The 14,853-nt window shown below is 35.9% G+C and overlaps 1 protein-coding gene across 1 annotated transcript in view; it reads right to left on the bottom strand.

Moving 5' to 3' along the window:
• Window positions 1–13,838, bottom strand: part of LOC134654438 (leucine-rich repeat-containing protein 24-like) — a 33,207-nt gene extending 19,369 nt beyond the window's left edge. The window contains exon 1 of the mRNA XM_063509880.1: window positions 13,743–13,838. The gene's annotated coding sequence lies outside the window, so the exon portion shown is untranslated. The remainder of the gene's footprint in view (window positions 1–13,742) is intronic.
• Window positions 13,839–14,853: the final 1,015 nt, after the last annotated feature.

Genomic DNA, 14,853 nt, shown 5'->3' with positions numbered 1-14,853 from the left:
CTCACAGATCTCGCCGTGGACTCTGGAGACTCGATTGTTTTATAGTCACCTTCAGATATATCGGAGCGGCCAAGGTGCTCAAAAATATTAAAACATACAAGATCTTGATGACACAGCCTTTGTTTAGTTATGTGTGAATACTTTGGCCTCTCATCAAAGATATATCAAAATCTGATGGCGATAATATCATGGAGAATTTGCTACGTCCGTTGGAAATTTACAAGATTGAGCTGGACAAAGCTGAACAGGTGAATATTTGTTAGTCTACGTACGTACGTTCTAAATATGTACCTAGCTGTCTAAATCGCTCGCACTGTGGTCGCACCCGCTCTTAAGCCGGGATCACGGGTCCGGCTGAGTTAGTGCCCCGCTCAGAGATAAATCTCACTATGGACTCTGGAGACTCGATTGTTTTGTATCATGGAGAATTTTGTTACAAATTATTTTTCTTTGCCTAAAAATTTAGTAGTGCGGAAGATTGAGCTGAATGAAACGGGATAGAGGTGAACATTTGTTGTTATAATTGGTTAGGTTAGACAGTTACACGTTCCAGATATCTGGGCTATAACCGCGAAAATCTAAATTCGCAAATTGCGGGCATCTTTCTCTATCACTCTAATTACGCCTTCATTGGAGTAAAAGAGAAAGATCTCGCAATTTGCCAATATTGGTTTTCGCGGTAGGCCCCCTGGGAGCCTAGCCAAGACGACAATCGTAAATCGACAAATGCCAAACAAAAAAAAAACAATAACAACAATCGGGAATAATGTTACGAAAAGTCACGTGGCTATCTCCATACATGATTAAGCCATACAAAACCAATCGGTAAATATCAAATGATGTTAAATAGATACCTAAATTTCAAAAAACTAACCCCGTGGCCTCCGAATTTAAACTCGTGCTACGAGGCGACGAATAATTTTTATTTAGCTTTAAATTTGAGTACAAAAAGGCTGTCCGCAAAGCGTCCCGTCCCGTGCCAGGATTCAAATAATACTAATCAACGAGCCGACACGAGAGCGCATTTTTCCAGCCTCGCTTAACAAAGGCATGTCATAAGGTCGTTGGTCGTTGCCTTTGCTAATCCCAGAGAGCCATTTGGCTAGGCTTGGGATGCACAGTGTACAAGTAAAAACAGTAGGTAAGTAACAGGCATAGCCTAGTGTGGGGCCACAGGACATTGATAATTGTTAATAAGGTTTTTTCTTTTAAATAAATATTATTCTTATTCTAGTACGGAGTGGTAGAGTTTTTCTGAAGTTTTCAAAACGCCCAATAAAGGCATTATATTATTGTTGCCGCTGGTTATGGAGTGGAGAACATATTATTCGGGAAACTTAATCCAGGACTTATTTATTTCATTTTACAATTTTTGTAAATACCCATGTAATTTTGATGTATTTTTCCTAGTAATATTGGAAGTGTAACACTGGCCATCTTTAGAATATAGTTTGAATTTGAAGATGTCAAAGCCTGTGTTTGTTCCGATTGTCCCTCGACATTAATTTTCTATGTAAACGTGTCATGTGTGTATTATATTTCGCTAAATATGGATGAAAAGGAACGATGGAAAAGCTAAAAGCTACAGTCGCGATGTACCAGTAGGTAAAACTATCGTGATTGGGCATTTCAAATGCAAAATATACTCGTATTCGAGGATTTGTGGCATTGTATTACTGGAAAATCCGAAACCTCAGGTGAGAACGCTGACAAATTAGCTCGTAAAAAAAGGAGAAGGCTCGACCGAGACTATGTTTGAGTGTTAAAAAAATAGCTATCCTCACATTGTGCAGATGAAAACTGCGAAGGATGTATGGGATGCCTTGCGGAAGACGTACGATGACACCTTATGGCAGCCTTCTCTTCTAAACCCATCGCCCTTCGTCAGCGGTGAGCTGTCAGCAGGTCGACCCGCTTGGATCAGTCATTTTCAGCTTTTCTACAACTGACTACTAAAACAACTAGGTATTGTGTGTTGTTTTCTGGTAATGTAATTGGGTGGATCAACTTTTTTGTGTTTTCACTTTGCGTCGTTGTCGAAATGACATGGGCATAGTGGCACAGTTTGTTAGAAAAAATGTTATACCACGCTGTAGGTACTAACATGCTTAGTAGATGATCTATAATGGAAATGCCTTATAACTACAGAAAAACTGGATATTAAGAGTTATTTTTCTCCTAGACAACAAACCACCATGGACATTAAACAACCGTAACACTAAAAAGTTTATTAATTCACTATGTATGGTTTTTTTAATTACACCTGGATATTTTTATTGTACTTGTCATGTATTCGATTAAGTGCCTACTGTTTTTATAACGTTGAATGTGTAATTAATTACCTTTACAAGCTTGCCAAAATTCAATGACGTGACCGATGTGATGTTTGTAAATTGTTCGTAATTTACAACGTCTGGACTTTGTATTAAGTCTGTCAGTTCATGAATAATAATGAAGTTTATTTAGGCATTGTTTACAACATTCCTCTTGTAAACTAAAATATTAAACGAAAACGCTCAATGTTCTTTTGTAGGACATTTAACATCTATTGTTTTGGAGAAATTCAATATAAATATGTTAATTCATCGTCTTAAAATTATAGTACAGATTTTGTGCGAGTATTTTCTGTACCTATTTAACAAACTTACTGACAAACGGACATTCACAAGTTTAGTGTTTTTAATTTTCCGTCAATAGTACGTTTAATTTAATTTCAGTACCATTTCGTACCTTGTCACACAATGACAATGGTATAAGGTCCCTAGTGACTTTCACGTTCATTCTCATTGTGGCACGGTACGAATGGTAGGTTAGCTACTGCTTACCCACTGAAAATAAATGCTTTGACTGTAAGTACCTATTCGTGATTACAAATGGCAAAAAAACGTATTTCCTGAATAAGAAACATTCAAGGGTATTTTATCATTGTCAATACTTAGTGAACTCGTGATTCCGACTACAAATGGCAAAAATAAACCTAAAAAGGAGCGAGTTTTTCTAAAAGCCTAAATGCGAGCCTAAAACGATCAATTTATCGCCAATTTCGCCGATACTTAATCAAAGTCTACTTCACTTGTGTTATATTCCGCACCAATATTTTTAGTGCTATTTGAAACCTAAAATCCAAATTTATTTGGTTATTTAGTTAACGACGCAGATTATCGCCTGTCACTTTAATATACAATTTTAACGCCAGGTGTTCCGATTTTAGGCTAGATTTATTGCTTTCACGAAATTAAGTAAATAAATTTGATAATTTGAAATTGGTTTAATTGCATAAAAAGTTAGTTTAAAAATTATACCTACCTCTGTCGGAGCTTCTAACGTCCGTAGAGAAAGGCTGTCCGTAGAGAAAGGCTGACATAGACCGACTGACTGATTGGCTGACTGACATACCTAGGTACATTTTTGGAACGACCGACATTTGAAACTTAAATTCGACATGACAATACACGACGTAAAATGAAACCAGTTCAATACAGACAACCGAACAAAAAAGATTACGACCGACCGTTCAGCCTCGCTTCGCATTAAGACACGATACGATGTCGTGAGACTCATGAGGTGAGTAGGTGTTAGGTATTATATTCTTTGCCCGTGAGCTAACTAGGAAGGGTATTGGTTCGACCATTAAATGCTTCTTTCACCTTTGCAACAGACATCATAAAAGCACGTTGTATTCTACATCATTTCGTTGTGAACCAAGATTCAATCCAAGTATTGGACGTTGTATAAATAGGTCATCCCTTTTTCGCAAGCGAGACGCTCGGGTAAAATTACCACCAAATCATTTAGCACAAACTAACACATGATTTTGACATAAAAAAAAGGGATGATAATTGTAGAAATCAGACATTGAATGAAACTTAATGCCTGACATGCAAACGCCATCGAAAATTTACGATTAAATAATAAAATGAGAGCATGAATCCGAGTTCCGAGAAACCGACGCTTTAAATTATTTAAATTGCCGGACTTAACTATGTTCATTAATTAAATTAATAATTGCTGGTGAAATTCCAGCAGCGGAAGCGTGTCAAAATTCGTCTGCCATTTGCGCGTTCAGCTGAGAACAGAAACAATTAATCGTTTAAATTCAATTTCTGTTTAATTATTAAAATACTATCAGTGGATGTTTAAATGGAATTTGTATAAATTTGTGCCCAAACATACAGGCTGGATATAAGGTTCCGTACCAAAAGGTAAAAATTATAACCCTTGCGACTGTTTTGAATGGGGTCATTAGGTCAGACACCGGGTAGGTAAGGCGGGCTAGGACCTTTAAGGGCTCATTTAGACGGTGCGAGAACTCGCATGCGAGTTTTCTTACATTGCGGTATTTTATCGGTCGGCAGAATTGTTGTAACTTCAATGGTCCGCAATGTAACTAAAATCGTACACGATCTCGCGCGCCGTCTAAATGAGCCCTAAGACTTATGTTTTTCATTCTCTCCGAAACATGCTCTACAACACTATATTATAGTTGCCAATCGGTAGTAAATTTGTTTAACTGGTACCTTGGCTCCGGCCCTAATAGTAAGATTTTTTTTTCTAATAATATAATGTTCGCTATAAAACCTCCTTCGCGTAAGGCCCTTTGTGCTGGCTGCTGGTTGTAAAAACCTAACATTTTAAAATTTCCTTCGGAAAGCTGTCACTTGAAAAAATGGTGAAGATTGCTCACATATCACGTTCCCGGACACTTCACAATGATTTTTTTATCTTTTGTACCTGACTGCCTTGTTTGCCGACCAAAGTCATCAACATAGGTACTTACTTAGCTTATTAATTACCTACTGTCATATTTAATATTTATCTTACAATTTTTATTACCTATAGCTTTATTATTACTTACTTAATTTTACAGCGTATTTGCGCCCCTTAGCTGTAACGCTGTAAAATTTTATTTCAATAAATAAATTGTATATATATTTTCTCAAATAATCTTTTAAATATATTGAATGTAAAATAATAATATAATACTAACCTTAACTCAGTTGCTGATCGCTTTTTTAATATGCTGTGTACTTTTCCCCGGATCGGGTAAGAGTTGTGAATATTTAATTTATGTTACTAATAGGAATAGTTTTATTTTAATTTATTTGATATTGTAAACTAATATATTTCTTCGTGACATCCGGCCCACAAGGAAGAAATATTAGCGACCCTCAAGCATGGTTCTAGTGTTCACGGATGTGGCAGTCACAAAGAAATATATAAAGATATATACCTAATATTTTATCGCTTGCGCGACGCGACTTGATAATATTCTTATATTTTATTGAGAATTAATTAGTAAATAATATTAATGTAGATTAATTTAAAAGCATAATACCTATTATTAAATTAAATAAAAGTTTAAAAAGTAGAATTTTAAAACATCCGATACTTATAATCGTATTAAGCTCGAGTAGGTAACCACTCAGCAGATCCATTTTTAAAGAGCATTCAATTAAAAGCGTACTTAACCATTATTATACGTTCAACAATCGACAGTCTAAAAAAGCCACGATTTTTAAATCAGCTAATGCTTTTATGATTAAAATACCTACAATCGTTACCTAAACTCAAGTAGGTAATTACTCCTGAGTCCTATTTAAATACTTAAAGAGTATTCCATTAAAAGAGTAATTCTAAGTTCAATTCGTAAGAGTACTTTGACGGCCTCCTAGCCTAATCGGTAGTGATCCTGCCTGCGAAGCAGGAGGTCTCGGGTTTGGTTTGGCATTTATTTGTGTTTATCACAAATACTTATACCCGAGTTATTTATGTAAACAAATATTTATATAAAACTATATAATGTCGTCTACTACCCACAACTCAAGCCTTATCAGCTTTACTATGGGACTAGGGTGATCTGTGTAAAATCGTCCTAACGTCTGCGAGCGATATTCCAAATTTTATATGTATTAAAGGAAAAAATGGAAAAAGTTACGCTTTCGGCAGGACTTGAACCCGCATCCTCCACAATCCGTGTGTTGCTCTTAACCAATTGAGCTACGGAAGCCTAGGACCTCGCAAATCTTTCCATTCCTTCCCTTATGCATATCCCAAGTCCTGCCGGAAGCGTAACTTTTTCCATTTTTTCCTTTAATATAAAATTTGTCCTATCATATTTAAATATTCCATTTTTTTTAATATAAGAAGTGGACTTGATAGGGCCGATATGCAGGTACAATAGTACAAAGGTCCTGTACAATAATAAAAAAAAAAACAACCAATACAATAGTCCAAATCGCCCTTCTTGCGCCATTTGCAGGATACTTCATTAAAAGAGATATCTCAAGTTAATGACTTATTAGAACTCTCCGAGTATTGTTTGCGGGATATCAATCACGGTTCTTGTTAAGTGATCTGTCATTGTGATTAATGTAGGCGAAACCGTTAGTGGGCATTGTTTCTGTTAATTTACATCGGACTATCAGGCCTATTCGAACGTACACTGATATCAGAATGATATTTAGTTATCGCGCGTCTCGCCTGCGCCAATATACATATTCGCACATTTACGATGAAATGTACGATTACTGAATGACATCAGTTAGATGTCATTCTTATATCAGTGTAGGTATGTTCGAATTGGCTAGTAGGAAATAGTATAGCTTGTTTAGAGTTCATTCAGTTAATGAATAATGGTTAGCCACCTGCATTAAGACTAAGAGAGAACTATTATGTAATCTAAGATATTAAGAGTTACGAACTTAGCCGCCGATCGAAGTTACGCTCTCATTTTAAAACGACATTTGAGTAGTAGTTTTACATACAACAACACTTTCCTACGTAATATTATAGGATGTTTTAAGGCCTTGATTACTAGTTCGCCGGACGATATCAGCCTGTCAGTTAAACGTTTTTGGGACAGCTTTGGTGATAGTTCCGAACAACTGACAGGGTGATATCGTCCGGCGGACTGGTAATCAGTGGGCCCCTTTAGGTTTACGTATACATACTGTGTCTTCATTTTAATTTCTCCCATTGTCTTATTTAAAAAGGGCGGTGTTATTTAAAAATAAAATGGAAACATAATTGAATCTATTAAACTGTAGGGCGTTTCCTTAATTCCGTCCCAGGCGGTGTTAAGTCCGGAGAGGTCATTGTCTCTCCGATTTGCATCATAAATCGTCTGCAATAGACGCAAAGGCCAATGAATGAGGGTAATTAAAGTTCTTACTTAGGTATAACGATGTACAAGTTTATTAATGATTGTATTAAATGTTCAAGTATGTTAGAGGTTTCTTTGCTGTCAAATAGTATAAACCTATAACTGTAATGTCATGTAAATATCATGTTGACTTTCTTGTTCGTATTTTCTTGTGCTAATAAACTCTGCTGTATATATTGTTCTAAAAAATATAGCACACACAAGCACATACTCATATGGACTTTCAAGTCCTTTTTCTCATTAGGTTAAATTAAACTATACTTAAGTAATTAGTTTTGGGCATTTCTCAGGAGGGCCATTTTTACGTGTCCGCGGCAAATAGTTATTGAATTTACTGTTCAATAAATCAGAATTAATTCAAGCATGATTTTCAGCATATATTCTGTCTGGGACACTATCAAACTATTTATTTATTATTTATATAATACATTAAAAAAATATCCAAATGCGAGAAATGATGTTCGGTGGGCGTGTCCCGCGCCCAGATTTTTTGAAACAAAAAATTATTACTCAAGATGGGGCATTATATCGGAGTTATTATCGGTGTTCACGCATAAGGTATTAACTGATCATATTCTTTATATCAAAATAATGTGTTTGCTCAACACATTCAATAAAACCAAATTTAGGATGTGTCCCGGGCTATTGACTGATTTCGGTGTAATTTACAAACCATGTCGGTACTCTTACAAAGTTGTAGACCAGGAACTCAGTGGCTCAAACAAAGTATGCTTTAGTTGTGCCTTAACCGTTGAATAAAGTAGAGGTGCAGTCACAGTATATACTAAGGTAGTTTTTTAAATGTTTCTCTGTCATTCGGTGGATTTGGTTCTATGTTTTTTTGGAGATCGGTGGTGCAATTTTCTCCCACAGTTTTAGTGCATTTATCGCTATGCAAGTGATTAAGAAATCCTCGAAAGTACCTAAACCCATCATTATTACATCTTCTCTGTATCATTCATACTATTTCTGTAATTGCTAAAAAGCGATTAATTTTGACATCACTGGTGTTGATTTCCTTGGTTTCGGTGGATTTTTTGACCACCGATATCAAGAAAGTGATCACCAAATTCAAATCCTGCTTTGTAAACTAGTTTCTTGTACTTTATTTTCTAACTTAGCACATCTAAAAAGTACAAGATACGCTTTATAAACGTAAAACTATGCTTGTACGTAAATTAAGTCATAGTATAAGTAAACAAAATCACTAGTTTACAATGAGTAGTGTTTTTTTTTTCACAAGATGTATGTTGAAAATCGTAGACCCAATGTTTCTTTCTCTCTTTTCAAACCAATGGAGTATATTATGTGAATTTGTCCTCTGTATCACTTGATACCCTACACCACGATACCTTTAAACGTGTCAGCCATATTAAATAAATGCAGTTAATTAGATCCCACTTCGTTTAAAATAATTTGTATTTTTACATACTATGCAAGGTGCACCCACAAAACAAGGGATTAATAATAAAGTGGCCTTCTATTGTCGATATCGCTTCAAAGGCACTGAACGTACCTACTGATCAATATTGCTAAAGCATAGCCATGAACACAAATTCAACATAGCCAATGTTTTAACAATCCTCAATGTCTGATGTATTTATTTATGTTTAAATATCGGAGTTACAATTTAGCTCAAGTGTGTGAGGGTGCAGGAGATGATAATTAATAGGTGATTTGATCTTTAAGCATTAGTCAACAACTTCAAATAGTTTTAAATTGAGGGAGTTCACGCTTTAAACCTCTGTCATTCAAAAATACTACATATTTATAAGTCTAGCAAAATACTCGTTTTCCGTATTGTTTACATTGTTTTATAAGTGTATTAAATATTTTTGAGCATTGAACCTCACTCAAAAGTATCTTGTTTATCGGGTATAGGTAACATAAGTTTCTTTTTGATGAGTGTGCCGTTGGATTGTGTGAAACAAACATTTTCTTCTTCATAGCACTTATGTGCGAATTTGGTCGACATGTCTGAAACTCGTTTCAGGACCATACATCGCCCTATTGTATGAGGATAGTCAATTAGTGTGGGATATCTTCTAGAGATGTTGTTTCATAAGCCGCAACTTGGTTATTTTAAAATCTTGAGTAAACAAAGGTACTATTTATTAAATTTATGTAAGCTATGCTATATCATTAGCCTCGCTACATCGCTTATCATCAAATAAGACTAAAAATATTAATAAATTATAATATAATTTAGATATAAAATTGAACTGTGATTTTTGTGTAAGCATTTTTGATTTCAGTGCCTGCACATGATTTCGGTGTTTTTTAAATCTCGAATATCAAAGAAACTATAAGGTTCTAATGGAGACCTCCACTACCAATATTTTTTTATATTAAGGCTAGATTTTAGGAAATAAAGTTGTGTATCAAATAAGTAAAAAATAAAATTCGGCACCGAAATCAGGCACCGAACGTCATCTCTGAGAATCGCCCTTTTGTTATTCTCTGATGTGTTCATTTTATTTCTTCTAATTTCTATTTTACTTTTCAAAAATATTGTTGTTCAACTGCCAATTAAGGAAGAGCGCTGCCTCTTAACAAAGGTATTTGTTACTTAAAAAGAGGCGGCAACACTTACAACTGTATTTGTAATTCTTAAACCGATATTTTTTTTTTGAAGTGAAAACTTCTTTAGCAGCGCTGTGCACTTTTTGTGATGGGGATAAAATGTTGAACTCGCGAGAGGTAAGATTCATAAGACGTAAGACGTAAGAGTAAGACGGATACGTGACCTGATCGAAAAACTGTTACAATGTCATTAAGTTTTTCTTTATTGATTTAAATGCCGTCTAGTGAGTTTCCCTCTAACTGGTACTAATATAACTCGAGTACTAACAGTGATGTGCTTAGGGGTTTCAAGTAATACGACGAAATAACGCTAGATGGCGTTAACCTCAATTATACATAGTGCTGCAGACATTTTGCACTAGTCATTTGAGTTTTCACTTCTGCCGGCACTCCCGGAGTGCAACCCGTTATTTTTTTTAAATTAACCCATACATTTAATGCTATTAAAGGCAAATCGCAATTAACAGCGAAATATAAAACATCTCTTAATTACAAGTATCTTTTCCGCCTCCGCAAATCTGATATTTCCCTAAATCCCTTTCATGAGTTACAATGTTCATGAAAGGCTTTGGAGATGAACGTTTCTCAAACGATTATATTTAATAACTCTGTATTACAATACAATTGTGACTTCATTGTTACAATATCTGGGAGACCGAGCTTTGCTCGGAAAACATAAAAAAAAACTCAAAAATTAGCGTTTTTTTCAGAGATAAAACCTAGCTAGATCGATTTTTCGCCTCCGAAAACCCCCATATACCAAATTTCATCGAAATCGTTAGAGCCGTTTCTGAGATCCCTGAATTATATAAATAAATAAATAAACAAGAATTGCTCGTTTAAAAGTATAAGAATAAGATACCTACTGTTTATCAGGTGGGGTAGACAAAACGGACGATTTCATATTCCGAACACATCGGGTTGTCGAGTAATTCCGAAAATATACTATGGAATTAATGATGAATAAAAATAACCCAACTATATAAATATACGACTACCCGAATTTATAGCTGGTCAAGCAAATCTTGTCAGTAAAAAAAGGCGCGAAATCCAAATTTTCTATGGGACGATCTCCCTTCGCGCCTACATTTTTCAAATTTGCCGCCTTTTTCTACTGACAAGATCTGCTTGACCAGCTATTTTTTTAGTCAAATTTCGTAAATTTACACGGCAAACACTTTTATTGGTAGCACAATATAGAGTTCATTTAGAGGTGGGCACTTCGGCTTTTTGAAAACCGTCTAAATAAATATTTTTTTATGGAATTAAAATACACAATACCTAGGTCAAATAGAACGCCGTTCTAGCCTACCTAAATCAAACTGTCACTAACATTCGAGACCCCTATCCAAGAATATTCATGATCTAGTTCTAGTTCTAAATGAAAAATAAAATTGGGTATTTAAGTTGTCTGTTACTTGACGATAAGTTCGATTTCTAAATTATTTTTTATTTATTTTTGGGACAAATGTACACATCTGTGAGTGCTCTGGGAACTTTAAAGACGACTCACGCTAATACGGTCCGGGTCCGGGTCGAGACGCCCGACATTGCGTTTTCTAAAGTATCACGTGATCACTGATCCTCATCAGAAAAAATGAAGTGTCGGACGCGTCGACTCAGCCTCTGTGAGGCATTTGTAAATTCGTACGTAAGTGTGACAGGGAGGCAACACGTCGAACGTGGTTCACGGTAGGTCCTCAGACCCGGACCGTTCTATCGTGAGTCATCCTTTACACATTCAGAATCAACACTACTGTAATGTATGTACCTATACTTACTTACCTAACGGTACTTGTCTTGTTCTCATATCGCAGGCCGTTTAGTCTCGTAATAAATATCTAAGTGGCCGGCCGTGTGTGTTTCATTTATTCATATATCTCAACTACATTAACTTTTTTAGCGACCGAATTATTGCGTTTGTGTCAAACTGGAGTAAAATTTTAAAAACAATGAATAGCAGGCGAACCAAAATCTAGGTCTGTTCATCAAGTAGACATATTACAATGCACTTGTGAATGTCAAACAAAGCTACCCCGGCGCTAACCCTACACCTCTGACCAGAGAAGATTTAAATCCCTCCAAAATTGTAGGAGTGTATTCCAACATGGGACCGGCAAGAAACTCGGCGGGACACATCTTTGCAAAACATTATTTAACATGCAATAAATAAAATTGCTACACAATTAAATAAACAGATATCAACATGCATGTGATAAGGCTGAAAATGTAAATTTATTGGCCATCAATTTGCCATGTACCAAGTGTACCAACATACCTCAACCGTTTTCCACTTCCATCTACTCAAAAACGCTAGACAATTTCCGAAGTCTGCAAGACAGTTCTTAAACTCGTAAAATTTAAAAAAATGTACTTTCTTTCGTATTTCGCGGTAAATCGTAAAGCGGCTTACGATACAGTCGAATAAGTTTATTTACAAAGAATTCCGGTTCCATTATTAAACGTAATCTGATTATAAAAGAGCAGGAACTAGAACGCAATAAAAGCTTTAACGGAGACGCGAACTAATGATTTCCCCAGTATTCCCCAGTAATGAAAACTCATTCACTTTCAATCCTCAGATTCTGCCATCATTCCACCAACCAATTTACGCTGTCATGTCAAACGTCACAAAAACCTGAAAATCAATCAATGGAAGCTGAACAACTTTAAACTCTATTAACACAACGGTTGGGTATACATTTCTTTGGTGCAGAAAAGTGCGTGTTCGGAAAACGTTCGCAGAATGCCTTATCCCGTAATCCCTTTTAATTGTGTTAATTAAAGACGTGCCGATGTCTTTCATTAAAAATTATAGGTCTTCTTTTCATTTAGGCTAATGATTGCAATAAGTGTTTTAAGTACTTTGGCATGGCATTCGGAGATTCTGAAGCCATAAAACGTGAAAATAACAAGTCTAAATCTAAGATGTAAAAAAAATATTACCATAATATATTGTAGTAATTAATTAATTACCTGCTATAATTATTTTAAGTTACATAACTGGAGACTGATGACCCCACAGTCAAACTCATTGTTGAGTTTTGCGGGGCTATGAAATTATGAATATATTTAAGCGTAACACTGTATTTTATTAAATAAATTATGATATAAGAATTCAAGGTAACGTTTACTAAAAAAAATAATTGAAAGTTTGTTAAATTTAAATACAGGTTTAAAAATATGTACAGGTATCATGATATCTTGTCTATTAACAATTTAACATATGGCATTAAGTTATATGCCTAATATCGCAATATATATCGCATTAAAATATGTTTTTAATCCACCGTAGTGTTTGTATAACATGGTACCTATTGTTAATGGAGAATTGGAAAAACATAAATACTACAGGCTGGTGTTTTTTTTTTAGATTAATTTATTGTTATAATAAATGCTTGTTTATTTGTAGTTGCTCGAATCTAAGTGACGCCCTTCTTGCGCGATACATTGACGGACCCTCTTAAATGTTGCTAAATGAATTTTTCTTAAAATTTGCGGTGTAATTAAAAAAATAAATGTTAGATTTATTATTTCATAAAAAAAAATATTTGTCCATACATACACGTAATGGTCGTAATGTGAAATAGTAGTTGAATTGACAAAAAAAAACTGTTATAATATATTAAATTTGTAACCTTATTTTACGCATTTTGCTTCTACTCGCCATCATTACAGTGATAAACTTAAGTATTTCAATCAAGTCCAACTTGAAGTTATAGGTGTCAAGTTTTATTCAAAATTATTTAAACAAAGTTAAAACTAAATTATTTATCGGAAACGTAATTAGGTAGGTACCCCTGTTATCTAAAACCATAAATATACACAAATTGTAAAAATAATTAACATATAAAAAGCCAACAATATTAAATTAGCACACTAATTAGTGTTTTCTTATACTAAACACACTTAAACTTGGAAAAAAAAACTACCGAATGAAAACTTGCAAACAAAATCAACCACACCTAAACTTGAAAAATATTTCAATGAAACTTACTTTCTCAATCCAATTCAAACACAGAACATCACACACACTGCACTGTCAGTCGCGCGACTAGTCGCAGGTGACGCACGCGTGCGTCCGAGACGCAGTCTCGCGCCAATCTGAGCTGCTGTACGGCTGCAGTGAGGTCACGCCTTGGTTTCAGCGGCGCGTGTTACCTGAAGGAAATGTTTCAGTTTCTGTAGCTAGCGGTGGTTTAAATCAGGGATGTTGCGAACATCCGCATCCGCATCCGCAACCGCGGAACTTCCGCATTATTTTCAACATCCGCATCTGCATCCGCATCCGCATCAAATCGATGCGGATCTTATGCGGATGCGGATGTCAAACAAGTCGGTAGAGGAACGTTTTAGTGGCGGCGTAAGTGCTAGGTAATTTCGTCATTACCTATAACGAAATCGTCTAGATCCAGAAAAGTCGGCCAAGTTACTGTTTATTAAATATAACCACTGACAATCCAACCTCTAGACTGAGCTTAGGCCAATTCTTTCATGAAACCGATGCTGCCGAAAATACGGGCGTGCGGGGGAACGAGGTGAGCGAATCCCGTGCCGTGATTGGTCCGTTCAAAGACACGGACCAATCACGGCACGGGATTGACTCGAAGATGGAGTAACGCTACCCTATATGTGGCAGAGGGGGTAGCGCGACTATGCTATGTCTAGAGGTTGGACTGTCTGTGAATATAACGCACCTATATTCTTGCTCAAATACTAATCGTATGGTTTTTTTTTTTTATAAAAAAATACTAAAAATGTAAGATTTGACGTTTTCTAAGTACCTAATCTTGACATCCGCATCCGCATCCGCATCCGCGGATGTGAGCCTTAAAATATCCGCATCCGCATCCGCATCCGCGGATGTCAAAAAATCTGCATCCGCAACATCCCTGGTTTAAATGATCTCGGTGGAACCCCAATCTGTCACGGAGGCTGCGACAGCTGAAGAGACCACAGCTCCGGCTTATAGCTGGGGCCATAACCGGCCACGCCTCATTTAACAAAAACCTACTAACCCTACGTGTTACAGATAGCCCCCTCTGCAGGGCGTGCATGGAGGCAGAGGAGACAGCCGCTCACGTCATTCTCGAATGCCCAGGGGTGGC

Source organism: Cydia amplana, chromosome 15 (genome assembly GCF_948474715.1).
Source record: "Cydia amplana chromosome 15, ilCydAmpl1.1, whole genome shotgun sequence".
Classification (NCBI taxonomy): Eukaryota; Metazoa; Arthropoda; class Insecta; order Lepidoptera; family Tortricidae; genus Cydia; species Cydia amplana.
Note: the sequence above shows the minus strand (reverse complement) of the source record. Positions and strands in the feature narration are given on the sequence as shown.